Consider the following 15,256-nt stretch of genomic DNA (forward strand, 5'->3'; position numbering starts at 1 on the left):
CTATTTGTACCAAGAATTTCCAACACGGACACAGTTCAAAGTGTGTTAAAGTGAAGGAATGTAACAGAACATTCAAAGACTTTGCAATATATCCTGAATGATCTATCCCCGACTGAAGGTGAGCCTGTGCCACCAACGGCTCAAACAAGGGAAACAAAAATGTTTCCTGTGTGCATGAGATATTTTTCTGTTTCTGATAGAGTGCGGTGCAAGTTACTTGACTTTTATGAAGATAGTGATGAAACTGCAAATGGTATTCATCAAGTTCTGAACTGCCTGAAGAAGCATGAACTGGAAATAAAACACATCACAAGTAGCTATGTTCTTTTTAGTTTGTTCATGTACATGAAGAGGTTAACCTTTTGTAACCTACAGTGCAAGAGTCACAAGTGTTTTGACAGATAATAAAGGTAACAGGTAGTGGGTTTTCTTTGTGTGTGACTGACTGGATATAAAACAATCTTAAAAGAGATCAGATCTTCATCAGTTAGCAGCAGATTCTCTGCTGGCTGGTCTCTCCTGAAGGAGGTATAATAGATTTATAAAAGACAAGTTTGTGTTCAGATTTTATTTCCAGATTTCCACTGCATCTTTCTAGTTAGTTTTTTATACAGACAGTGAATTTGATTATTAAAAAAAAAAAAAAAGAACAAAATGACTTAAAGTGATTATATGTCAGATAAGAGGAAAACCAGACTATCAGGAAGAGTGTTGAAGGATGCTGAGAACCAATCCAGCCTGGAAAAACTGGTCCCGCTATCCGAGGTTAGTTTCTGTAATTACAAGAAGGAACAAAACAATGTTAAAAATAATGACAAAAGAACAGAAGTGTTTTTGTGGGAAGGAATTAAAAATGAGTGCATTATATACACGACACAAATTAACACTATATTCACATTTCAAATACAATCAAAGCAACTAGTGAGTGATCATGGCCAAGCAGTTATTCGTTTCTGAGGTTAAGACTTACGTGTCGTCATTGTCACACAAACAACTTAAGATACAATTGAGAAATGAGCTGCAGCACTCCTCGCTCACACTCTTTGTGCAGCACTTAAGACAGCAGCTTCCTACATGGGCGCTCTTTGATGTCTTGTGTTTCCGGGGCTGGGTTTGCACCGTGCCATGGTGGTTTTTATTCAGTGCTTCACTCCCGTCAGTTTCCATGATGCCTGTTATTTTGTTTTGTTTTTTACAGACAGATGGATCCGCTCTGTGAAGAAAAAGGCAGGAATGTAATTTTGTATGTGTGCCTCAGCTTCACTTCAGCTGAATTTTATTAACATCATCCAGTGTCCAGAATTTCATGATTGAATATTTGTTCAATGCACTTGTCTTGTTAACACCTCCATCCATTAAGTGATAACCCTGATGGTGAAAAACATCTTATTTGTTTATTAACACTGACAGTAAATTAGATCGCTAGTGGGTTTTCAAAAGTCCATTTATTTTCAATCATAAGTAATTAAATTGGAAAGAAAGTGAGAGCAATTAAAAGTAGAGAAAACTAATAAAGATCTTACCCTTTACTTTCAGAGTTGTGATGAAGGACAAAAGCATAAAATCTCACACAAACACGTTTTGTAACTTACAAGACAAAAAAAAAATTCAATCCCTGCATGTACAAGGCAGAACTGAAGAAAGCTTGCTGTGCTCCGACTTATATAACCATGGATCTCCTTCTTCAGGCTGCGCCCCTGTGAGGGTTTTTTTCACCTCTTCCTAAAAATTCAGAGAAAATCTGCCTGAGGCTGCAGGGCTCCTCTGTGGGCTTACGTCAATTGCAGGTTCCACTCTCAGATCAACAAACCGTATATCTATTCAATAATTCTACAAGTAACAGTATCTTATTTACACACGCTACTGATTTATTCTGTCAAAATAGGACATAAACTCTCCGTCCAGCCTAGCGACATCAATTCACAGAAAATCATAGCTTGTTGATTGAACATTTGGAGCTTAAACTTCTCTTCCTGTATTCACACCAGGGCTGTACAATTAAATGCATTTGCGGTATTACCTCGATGTGATAAAACAGGATTTTCTAATCGCAAAGGCTACGATTACCCTCTGGTCACATAACAGCCAAGAGTAAAGCAGTCTGCGGAGGAAGCCAACTTTCATTGGCCAACTTTTGAATTGAACCTCAAACTGAATATTTTTTGTTTGCTTACTGGGATATAGAAAGATGGACTCCTAGGTGAATTGAACTAACAATCGGTGGTTGAACTGTGGGTTTTGTATTGAGCACCTACTGTATAACACACTTTGGTGAACTTAGTTTTTCTTGTGGTCTGTAGTTAGGCCAACCTGATGATATTATATCATATTATTCACTCAAATTATCTTTCTGATATTGTTAAAATTGAATACTTCTTCTCCCCATTGCTCATAATAATAATTCATGCATTTCATCATAACACAGGCCTGACCCACAAGAAAGAACAGTGTATGTTTAATCTATCTAATATTGTGTTGGTTATACTATACGGTAATAATACAGAAGGTAAAGAGCTTAAAAATGAATCGCATATTAAATCGCAATAATGTAATTGCAAAAAATTGCAATTGCAAATCGTTCAGCCCTAATTCACACCTCCTTACCCTTTAGTTTGGCATTAGTTTGGATGAGGGACGAAACGTTTTCCAGTATCTTCAACCAAGTCCAGTTGCCCTTGATTTTAACCTTCGTTGGATAACTATGACCTGGATGACTGAGAATCTTCATAGACATCATGGCATTAGGCTTAGGCAGGTATAGGCAAACAGGCAGCCTGCTAACATGCATGATTCATGAGCTACTAAGTTAGCTAGAGATTAGCTAAGGCTACCTCCACACTAATGTTTTTGTTCAAAAACCAGGTTAGGGTTAGACCTCTGCAGCCAACACAGCAGCTAACTCCAGCAACAACAGCAGAGGAAACCACAGCTGTAAGTTTTAATGTTCGGACCGCCGTTATTCTGTCATTACATTTTCATTTTCATTTAAATCAAATCAAGAGACATCTGGCTCGTGATGTACAGAAAATTATTGGCTTTTAAATCTTAAATAAAACAAATAGACAACAAAAATAGTATGAAAAGAGGACTGTCGTTACTTTATTATTTTTATTATACATGACGTTAGTATTGTGCAATCTTGCGATAGTCATTTCCATTTAGTGCACAACAGTAGTGTTTGATTTAAGACAACACTACCCTGTCAAAATCAATGCACTAAGCAAGTAAGTACATAGTGTACTGCATATTAGTATACTCAAGGAAGTACCCGAATTGAGACACAGCCCAGATATTTTTTTGCTGTAGTGAAGATAATGGGAGTTGTCGCAAAGTAAATATGGTGACATGCACAGTAGGCTACAAGTGTAATTTAAGTGTTATTTGCATATTGTACAAAATGTTTTAATAAAAATACCAAAACTAGTAGCATTGTGTTTTTTATGGATCTAAATCAAGTTTGATCTAAAGCAAATTTGTTAATACTTGTAATTGAACATGTAAGTTTTGGTCTTAAACTTGAAAAATACAACCATATATTCAAAAAAAAAAGAAGTGTACGATTTTTTTTTTTCAGTTTAAATCAAATGTTTTGATTTAATTCTGGAATTATTCTGAATAAATTATTAATTTTCATTTTTCACTTTTATATATTTTGATATTTGAGGACTTATATTTTCAGTTCCATATTTTATGTTTTGAGAATTAAAGCATTTTTTTTTTTTTACACATTCACATCTTATTGTTTCAGTTTTAGATCAGTTTTTTTCAGTTCCAGACTTTTGGGCCTGATTTTGCGGAGGGGGCGTGGCTTCAACTGAGAGGGACTGAAATCATGTGACACCCTAACAAAGAAGGCAGAAGACTCTCCTCAGTCATGTTTCCTTCAGAAACTGTTGCTTCAGTGATAACTGTGACTCAATGCATTCTGTTCACGTATATGTGATTAACAGTATACAAATGCATGTCCACCACAAAGTTCAGTTAAAAAAGCTGTTACAGACAACACAAGACACAAATTACACTATGAGAACAATAAACTATGCCAGATTGTGCAGTTAATCAGCAACACTTTGACACAGTATTCCACAGTGGCAATTTTTTATATCATAGGGACACAAAGGGAAAGCTTGTCTTTAGGTGGACAACTGGACAAAGCTGGAAATCAGGCATCGCTAGGATTAGCATGAACTAGCTTCACACTACTAGCTGGTTTGTTAATTCTGCACTTATTTCAGAGCCGAGCTCAAGTTTATTGCCTTTAACGTGTATTGTCTTTGTTAACCTTTGTTTGTCAGAATGTCGAGCTTAACCCGACAGTAGCTGCAGCTGCACAGAGCCTTGTAAATGTGCTCACACAGAACCTCTCTCGGGGACAGCAAGAGCAAGGAAGAATGTATTTTAAGTCTTATATGACCAAGCCAATACAATAAAGGCATTTTAAATGTTTAAAATGTCTTAAAAAGGTCTTACAAAGTCATAAATTTGACTAGGTGAAACCTGCAGAAATCCTGATCTAGGGTGACCACGTTTGTCTCTCTCCTGTCAAACGGGGAGGAACTTTTTTCTCTCTCGCGGTTGTTGTGTTTTAAGAAACCTTAAATTAAGAGTAATGTCTAAGAAAGTCTATTTGCGCGGGTTTAATCATATATCTTTCAACAATGTCAATCCTCTTCCTAAATGTCACAAGCAGTTATACGATTCCTAATTTCTAAGCATTTGATAAAGGAAAACGGAAGCTATCGTGGTTAACCATTCTCAAAATCAATCGTATACTCTTGTTACAGTTGAATAACCATTTTGCTTTGGGGCCCCACACCAATTATTATGCATCACCTCTAGGGGTGGGAATCTGTAGGCATCACATTATGATTAGAGGGCTACGATTGTAAAACGAATAGAATAAGGATCTCATTTTCTCAAAGTGTGACTACTTGTTACTTTTTAAGTATTTGTAATGATCCATCCAAGTAGGTAGTAATGACATGTGGTTATTTAACGTTACTTCCTATAAATGTAGCTAATGTTACATAGTGTGATTACAGAACTATTACCGACCTCTGTTGCTGCTATTTTCATTTCTGGTGCTGCTATTATTAGTATAGATTCAGAAAGGGTTGCACTACACACTTTACAATGATCCAGCCACACCATGTTCACGGCGCTTTTTGTCTGTGTAAAGTTACATGGCTGTGTTGTATTGTGTCTTGTCTTTGTAAGTTGATTATTTTGATATTGTTTTAAGCACCAAGGACCGTGAGAAACAGCATTTCATTAATTTTTGTACTTGGTGTGGATGAATGACAATAAACTGACTTGAACTAGCGGCGAAAAAAACGAACTGTTATCTTTCAGGCCAGCACTAACCTCCTTCACATTCCAGCTGTTGGAAAACAACAGACAGTCTTTCATTAACGGACACACACCTACACCGTAGAATTGACTGCCACACTGAAACTTACTGCTTATCTTCCCTCTTCTCGCTCACTTACATATCATTCATATCATCCAGATTAACAGGACATATATGAAATGCATTTATTTTGTATGGCACTTTTATACCAGCATATTTTACACCAATGGGGTTATTGTCTGTCTTGTGATTTACAAACAACCTCTTGAGTCACAGCCTCTTAGGTGAAGCTGGTCTAGAAGTTGCAGGTCTCCAGATAATTTCATTCTAGTATAGAAAACCTGTGTGTTCATGTAAGTAAGTAAAATGAGCAATAGTTTGGCTTTGTGCTTTGTGTCCTATAGCTTTTAAGAAAGCTGTTTTTAAGTAGCTCTGTGGGATTTTATTTTTGGTATTTTTAACCAGAAAATTTTAATTACCCTTCTACAGGGTATCTGTAGGCCTTGAAAAGTCGCACTTGAAGGTGTTGAAAAGGTTTTTGTACCTGATCGGAGGCTGTCAACAGACATTAAATGCAATAAACTTGATACAGATACTTATATTATATGGTATTATATGAATAATTTATTGAATTAAAACTTCATCTGACTAGTGTTATTTTTATTTTGTGATTGCTGTAGACAGTCTGCTGACCTATAGAGAGGCAACATGAGTTGTCATGTGTTGGAGGGAAATTTATTCATTCATTTATTTACTCATAACCTGCCTTTGTATTACTGCAAAATTGTATCCAACCAAAGAAAAATTCCACCCCCTCCCTTCAGCCACGGACCCAAAACACATTTTCTTGCAGAATGACTGCAGTGGCATATTGATTTATGTAAAAAGTCACCCAAAACACATTTTCTTGCAGAATGACTGCAGTGGCGTATTGATTTATATAAAAAGTCACCCAAAACACATGTAGCTTGAAGGGCGTTACTCGTCCAGTTTTGCCTCAAGCTCCAACAGACAAAAATTGTTGTTTCTTCAACCCTGTTATTGACTGTTATCTTTTAACCCTCCAGGCCATGGATGTACTACGAGAGGTGTACAAACAGAACGATTATTATGTTCTGTACAAGGATTTCCTCATGTATACCTGCAGAACAGGTGTAATAATAATAATGATACCTTGAGAATTTAGGTCACTGAAGTCTGTAGTTTGTCTTGTGTTATAGGTCAGAGACTAATTTTCATTTTCTTTTCATTTTCATCCATACCAGGAGTTTCTAATCATCAAAAGTAATTTGTTAAAGCATAAACAGATAGCCTAAAGAAATACATTTTTTCCATAATCCATCAGGGGATCTTGTTAAGAGGAGCTGAGATCACCTGTAGTTTGCACCCTGCCTACAATAAATAACGTTCTCTGCCGCCAAAATGTTTCTGTGTGTTGGTGAACATAACAACTTAATTTTGTGTTAAAATGCGTTGTAATGTGCGTTACTGAGATTGTAATGGATATAATATTACCAAATTTTATTTAGTAATGCGCTATATTACTGCGTTACAGCAAAAAACAATACATTACTGTAATTGCGTTACTTTTGTAACCCGTTACTCCCAACACTGATGAGGTATGTAGTATACAACCATGCATACAGACTCGTGTAAAGTTGATCAATTCTTAAAAGAATATTTTGACATTCAAGGAAATATGCTTATTTGCTGAGAGTTAGACAAAAAAAAATGAAACTCAGTCTTTATGCTAAGCTAAGCTAATCGTCTGCGGGCTGTAGCTTGCACTTTTTTAGACAGACATGATAGTGGTATTGTTGTTCTCATCTAACTCTGGCAGTGGATATGTATTTTTCTAAATGTCTCTTTGAACAAAATTAACTCTATTAATTAATTAAATTAACTCTGTGACTCTCATATCAACGCTAGATTGTTTGATTCACTCACGTGGTAACATACTCTTGGCCAAAACTCCTAAAGTTCTTTGGAGTCGGTGTCGACTTCACTACCAGTCATACCACCAGACCTGGACTTAATGCACGCCTTGCCTACCTCTGCTCCTCCGACCATTCTACTACCACCTCCTCTTTTGCAAAATCTTCTGTATTACTGAGCATTTATTAAAACCCTTTTGCTAACATTTCTTTTTAGTCCTGGTCTTACAGGAAATATAAATCAAACAAACTCAAGTTAACTTCTATCAAGCTGCTGAACTCTAATACTTTCACACCTAGCACTTCAACTCTTACTGTCACTTTCTAAGATGTCATGACAGTATCAATTAACAAGTAAGAAAGCCATTTAAAAATGACGAAGGTTTCATGGTTTGAGTGTTATTAGCTCCTGTTTTATTCTTGGTTAAGGCTGTTGTGGTTTTGTTTTTCTGGTGTGGTTTCTGTAATTAAATTTTTTGGTCATGTCCTTGTTTGTGTTTTGTTTAGTGTTGGTCCACTGGCCTGTACTACGAAGGGAGTTCAACCTACTCGGACTTAACTCTGACTTATCAAGCAAACTCAGCGTTGACAAACTCTGACCACTACACTGGTATTAAACGGTACTACGACGGTGAATAAATTGTTAGTTTGTTGAGTCGGTGTTAACTTAATTGGAGTTGGTGCGCGTTCGCACAAAAGGGTCATGTTCGGCCGTGCAGGCAGAGTTTTTCCGCAGTGGCACATGCTCCGTATTTTAACCAGAAGAAGGCACTTTGATAGTGTCAGGAAATGAGGAGTTTAAAGGCACGTTAACAGTTATGTAATGGCCTAGTCTTACTATTGCCATTTATAGGTGGACAAACCTTTCAGATGAATCGTATTTGGTTACTGATCCCTGATTCCAGAGTGGTGCCCTGTATTTATTATTATTCATCATTAATAATTTTGAATATTAATACTTTTATCAATTTTTGTAGAATAGCTTTGGCATTCAGCTAATCACCAAACCTGACCCCATGTTGAATCCCCAACAAAAACAAAAACAGTATTGGAAATTAGGCTACATTTACTCTAGACACTGTATTTCCGACATGTCCTCTTAACTAAACACAGTGGTGTAGTGGTGTCTGGATAAGTGGGTATACTCTTACGCCCTGTGTTATAAACATTGACAAGTAAGACTACTCTTACATATTTAGTTCAACCCAAAATGGGCCAGTAGTTTATGCATATTGTCACTGAACTTCTGCTGCTTGACTACAAAGAGTAAGGATCATTTTGTATGATTTTGCCTTGAGTATTAGCCACAGAAGAGGTGCAGATTTTTCGGTACTGGCCCACAGACTATGAGACTGTGAGACACTACATACAGTAATTATGGATTTTGAATGAATTATTCCTTATTCCTTAGTCCATCAGATTAGAAATATCATAATTCACAGAATTCAACAACATATTCAAAACAATATGTTAAAACAATGTTCAATATATTTACTCAAAAAATATGTTTGCATCCACAAAAGGATCCATGTCTTTCAGTTCAAGACAATACTCGCTCCTTACTTAACAACCAGGTATTTTAATTTAAGATGCATGATCAATATATTATTATTATTAGAGTAGGATATGTCAGCCATGATAAAAAGGAAGAAGATTAGAAAGTAAAATGGGCTGCTTGATGAGTAATGGAGGAAAAGGAGTATTACATTATAATATGATAATTTAAGAGCCAAGGGATGCATGAAATAATATCATCAGGTACCGACAGACAAGATAATGAAGTTTACACAGTTGAACTGAGTGTATTACTGTCAATGCTCATTGCAGAACCCACAGTTCAGCCAATTCAAATCTCCACAAGAGTCAATATCTCTTCTGGACAGAGACCTCTGATGTTTTACCTGGAATCTGCTGTAGCCACTCTCACAGTTTGGGGGTCACAGCCCCCAGTGCTCCGATTACCACTGGCACCACTGTTGCTTTTACTTTCCACATCTTCTCTAGCTCCTCTTTCAGGCCTTGGTATTTCTCAAGCTTCTCGTGTTCCTTCTTCTTGATGTTGCTGTTGCTTGGGATTGCCACATCTATCACTGCAGCCTTCTTCTGCTGTTTGTCAATCAACACGATGTCTGGTTGGTTAGCCATCACCAGTTTGTCAGTCTGGATCTTGAAGTCCCACAGGATCTTAGCTCGGTCATGTTCAACTACCTTAGGAAGTGTCTTCCATTTTAACCTTGGGACTTCCAGCCCATACTCACGGCAGATGTTCCTGTACACTATGACAGCTACCTGGTTATGGCGTTCCATGTACGCTGTTCCTGCCGGCATCTTACACCCTGCTGTTATGTGCTGTACTGTCTCAGGGGCATCCTTGCACAGTCTGCACATGGGGTCCTGCCTGGTGTGGTAGACCCCAGCCTCTATTGATCTTGTACTGAGTGCCTGTTCTTGTGATTAGTGCTTCTGTGCTGTCCTTCAGTCCAGCCTTTTCCAGCCACTGGTAGGATTTCTTGATATCAGCCACTTCTTCTATTTGTCTGTGGTACATGCGGTGCAACGGCTTGTCCCTCCATGAAGGTTATTCATCTTCCTTGTCCTCACCCTCGGGTTTCTGCTGGCTGAGGTACTCACTAAGCCTTCATCTTTGGGGGCCATCTTCTTGACTCTCACTAGCCCCCGGCCTCCCTCGCTACACTTGGTGTACAGTCTCAGGGTGCTGGATTTGGGGTGAAACCCTCCATGCATTGTGAGGAGCTTTCTTGTCGTGATGTCAGTAGCCTCTATCTCCTCCTTTGCCCAGTTTATTATACCAGCGGGGTATGTGTTGATGGCTCGGATCATGCAGCTGACTTTTCAGGAACTGCCTTACTCTCTGTAGGTATTTGGCTGTGGCGGACTTCCTTGCAGCCTCCTCATGGTTTCCATTAGCCTGCAGCACCCCTATTATTTGTTGGATGGGATTGTTCCCTTTTGGGGGATCCTTCATGATCAGGACTGTCCGTCCTTGGGTTAACCATTCTGGGTGGGTCCCATCCATCAGCAGTTGGTTCATTTGTGCTGCCAGGCGTTCATGGAGTGCAGTTAGTTTCTTCAGCCAGTAGGTGTGGATCATGTCAGGGCCTGGTGCTGTCCAGCTCTGCCACTCTTTCTTGGATGTCTCTCGTTGTAATGGTTACTGGATCTTGTTCTGGGAGATTGCTGTGATCTGTTCTTAGATCCACAAGCTCTCCTCAGGTATCAACAGCTTTCTTAGGTAGCCCCTTCCTTGCACCTTTCTGTAGCTCTGAGAGCTGACTAACCTCTCTTCGTGTTGCCTTGATCTTGTCCTCTAGCCTTCTCCAATGCTGCTCCCCCCGCCGTCCTTGACCTCATCCGATCAGCTTGCTAGAAGACATCGTCGCTTGAGAATCTTCTGCATTATAAATCTTGTAAACAATCCTTTGTAAACTTCATGTATTATGTGGTTTATAATGGACTGTGGTGCAGAAACAGTGAGCTTACATTTTACAGTTATCTGTCAGTGGTCATATTGATGCACTAGATGTGAGGTGTTTTTGAGATGTTTTTAGCTTTAGTATGTTAGTCCAGATGAGCCAACTTTCCTAAGATATAACAAAATGCATGATAACAGTACAGTAAAATAATGTATTACAGGAGTATGCCAGATCATGTAGCACTTCATTTATTGATGTTGCTGTTGTCTGATGAACAATTAACAATAATATTTGCAATACCATATGGTTTTACTGAATAATTAATTAAAATATAATTTCTTAATAAAAATTAGTTTAGCCTAGTGGCAGAAACTATACTGCCCACTGGTGGATGGCACTGGTACCTGCGTGGAGAGAGCTGCCCATATTTACACCATAATCCTAATAAAAAACGTCTTTTACAAATACAAAAAATATGTTCACAATCATTGAAATTAATACACCTTAAAAGGACTCCAAGCGGACAATTACAGACTATAAGACCACCATCAACACCATCAGCCCTACAAATAGGGTTGCCACCCGTCCTTTAAAATACGGAATCGTACCGTATTTAAGAACTAAATAGAGCGTCCTGTTTTGAATCAATACGGGGCAAGGTTTGTCCCGTTTTTCCAAGTTGTCTTTAATGCAGCATCCTATGCAAATCATCCCACCCGCATTCTGTGATGACTTGCTCTTTTCTATCTCTGCTGATTGGGTAATACTCGTTGCCTTTGTTGGTTTAATCAAGACCATCAGGTTCAGGGTCAATTGGAGGCAGATGAAGGCGGGTCTTTTGGCAGAGAGTAGAATTGAAACAAAGGTGGCGGCAGCTTGAGAACCCCCCCGTCCCCTCGAAAGGTGATGCTTAAGTACCAACAAGTGTTATGTGTGATGCACAGTGGCCTGTCAGACGTTTGACAGCATGTCGAGGCACTGTAATGATTTAATAAAACATACTAATTTTCTGATTGATCACGCTGGATTTCATATGCTGCCTATTTGTTAAGAAATATTTTTACATTGTAAATGACTCACATGTCTACATTATGGTATGATTAGTTTTTTAAGGTTGAGGTATACAGTCAGACACATAAGCATTAAATTAATTTAATTAGAGATAAGAGAGAAATATAGGCTGTTTTATACACATTTAATTATCAAAATATAGTGCCTATGTGAATGTAAACAACTATGTGTTTTGCCTAATTAATCCATGGAATTGCATCCTTCAATAGCCTACTATAGAAATAACAATAGGCTAAATGAAAACTGAAAAATACATAAATATATTTATGGACCAATCAAAATACTGTTGAAATAAATTTAGAAACGTCTGTAGATAGGTTATTAATGTGTGGTTTGATTGTTTGGATGGTATTAGGCTACTGCAGAAAAATGACAAATATTTTAGCCAGAATCTGTGTTCACACCACTGTTTACAATTACTCAAGTTCATTAGCAGTTTCTCATCCTGTCCATCAACAGCCACATCACAAGCATCGCAGCATCCGCTGGTTATGTGGAAACGATATTTTCCAGAATGACCAACAAAGTGACAGCAAGAATAGGTGCTCTGTGGAGCTCATTAGCTTTTGATCACTCTCAACTTTGAGCAGTCCTGTTCATGGTTTTATTGTAGCTGTTTGAAAGACAAACAGCTATTTAGTGCTGCATGAGTACTTCTGACAAGAAAACATTCATAAAAGGAAGTAGGCCTAACATGCTCCAATACTGCACACAAGGCCTACTACTTCTGGTCCACAGATGTTCATGGAAAATCGTTTGCAAAAGTCTTTTGTCATTTGTTTTAGCCTATTTATAGTTAATAAGTTATGGACATGTTGATTTAATAAGATAATACAGTTCACATCTCACAAGTTCCTATCAAAGCCTATTTTTGCAGTCTCACTGTCACACATTGTTGGCCTATGTTTATTATTGTCATAGCTGTGTATTCAGCTATGACAATATTAACACTAGTCTATGATAAGATTGAGTGCATCTGTTCACACTGATTTCAATAGCATATAGCTTATAATAATGTCCATTGGTAACAACCTTAATACTTTTCTGAAAACATATTTTAAATTATGATATACCACCACTGGCACACCATCGGGCCTTTGGCCACCTTCAATACAGAAAAATAGGCGTCCCTTATTTTATTACCTAATGGAAATGGAATGGAATGGAAAAGCGGCTTAACAGTCACACCTGGCCAGGTACACAGAGCCCCGAGGAAGATCAATCCCTGCAAGGCAGCAGGACCTGACAACATTCTAGGGAAGGCACTCAGAGCATGTGCTAACGAGCTGGCTGATGTTCTCACCTCCATCTTCAACCTCTGCCTCAGCCAGAACACCGTACCTTCCTGCTTCAAAACAACAACTATCATTCCTATACCCAAGAAGAACGCACCCACCTGACTAAATGATTACAGGCCAGTAGCTCTCGTTCCAATCATAATGAAATGCTTTGAGTCCTGGCTCACATTCAGAGCACAATACCGGATCCCTGGACCCAATGCAGTATGCCTGCCGGCCCAACAGGTCACCCTCAGACGCCATCGCTGCTGCCCTCTATTACTCCCTCTCCCACCTAGAAAACAAAGACTCCTACATCAGGATGCTCTTTGTACAGTCATCCCTCACAAACTCACCAACAAACTGTCTGCACTTGGACTGCACCCGAAACTCTGCAAATGGCTCCTGGACTTTCTGACTTGCAGGCCCCAGTCAGTCAGGATTGGTAACAGAACCTCAGCAACCATTATAACAAACATTAACACTCCCCAGGGTTACGTCCTCAGCCCCATCCTCTACATCCTGTTCACTCATGACTGTGCTGTCTCCCACAAGGACAACATCATACGCACTACACTACTGTGTAGTGCGGACGACACAGTGTGATAGATAATGTGATGTGATGAGATAATAGTGGACATAAGGAAGGAGAGGAAACCTCATCAGCCACTGTTCATCCGGGAGCATGAGGTAGAGAGAGTGAGCAGCCTTAAATATCTGGGCGTCCACATCAGCGAGGACCTCACTTTGACACTGAACGCTACTCAGCTGGTCAAGAAGGCTCAACAATGGCTGTACTTCCTGAGGAGACTGAGGAAGTTTGGTATGTCACCTAAGATCCTCAGCGATTTCTACAGGTGCACTTTTGAGAGCATTCTGACCAGCTGCATCACTGTGTGGTCTGGCAACACTACTGCTATGGACCGCAAATGCCTGCAGAGAATAGTGAAGACAGCTGAAAAGATCACCAGGACTCCACTACCCTCCCTGTCCACAGGAGAGCTGCCTCCATTATCAATGATACCACCCACCCCCTACACGAACTGATATCCTCGGGTCGGAAATATAGAAGTGTGAAATGTAGGACTACAAGACTGAAGAACTCTTTCCTGCCCACTGCCATCTGACTCCTATACAGTTGATAGATGTGTGGATTCCATAGTCATGCCCATCTTTAAACTGTACCATGCCATGTTAATTGCACTGTTATTGCACATCTGCACATTGCTCCATGCACAATTTCCACATGTATATAATTCATCAACTGTTCATCAAATTCATCAACTGTTTAATTTGTCTGCCTGCACGACAAAGTGTTTATATTTATTTATTTACATCTGATGAATACACTTTTTGATGCTCATTTAATATCTCTATCTATTTTTATTTTATTTTTATTTATAGATATGTTTTATTTTATTTTTATTGTAGGTATTCGATGTGGACAGCAAAGTAAGAATTTCATTGTACAGGGAAACTTGAACATCTGACAATAAACACTTTGAATCTTGAATTCCAGGATGAGCTGGTGTCAGCTGGTATTGTATACAGAATTGCTGAAACACTTAAAAAACTAATTTCAGAACTGTAGAAGTGCCTCTAACCAGCATGTGAAGGAAGAATATGCTTTGACGTTATTCTGGCAAATGGTGCAGCTGTCACCTTCATTCTTTGTACAAATACTGCTCAAGATGAGAGGAAATCCTGCCTGGCTGGCAGCCCTCCAAAAAATCTCAAGTTTTTCATCTGCACTTGTCTATTAAAGTGTCAGAGTGGAATGTAGGGACTTGTTGGAGGGTTATAATTAGTGAGATTAGCAGTTCTCCCATCTGGGAACACCCGAATATCTTTCTGCTCTACTGGTGGTTTGCGCACCTAAGGACAATTTAAAGATTGCTAACCCTGAGGGAACAGCTGGTAGCCTCACTATATTAGGCACCCCATCAGCCCACACTTTATCCCCAGCCAAATCATTCCCTAGAATCATATGAACACCCTCAACAGGCAACTGAGACCATACACCGACTGACACCTCCCCCTGAACAAGATCACAATTAAGAACCAGTTGATGCAGTGGGACAGAGAATGGAACCATACCCAGAGTGATTACACAACCACCAGTATCAGTTTCAGGTGAAAATGGTAACACTGACTCAAGAATAAAAGAATCCAGTGCCCCAGTGTCTCTCA

Source organism: Micropterus dolomieu, linkage group LG13, assembly GCF_021292245.1.
Source record: "Micropterus dolomieu isolate WLL.071019.BEF.003 ecotype Adirondacks linkage group LG13, ASM2129224v1, whole genome shotgun sequence".
Classification (NCBI taxonomy): domain Eukaryota; kingdom Metazoa; phylum Chordata; class Actinopteri; order Centrarchiformes; family Centrarchidae; genus Micropterus; species Micropterus dolomieu.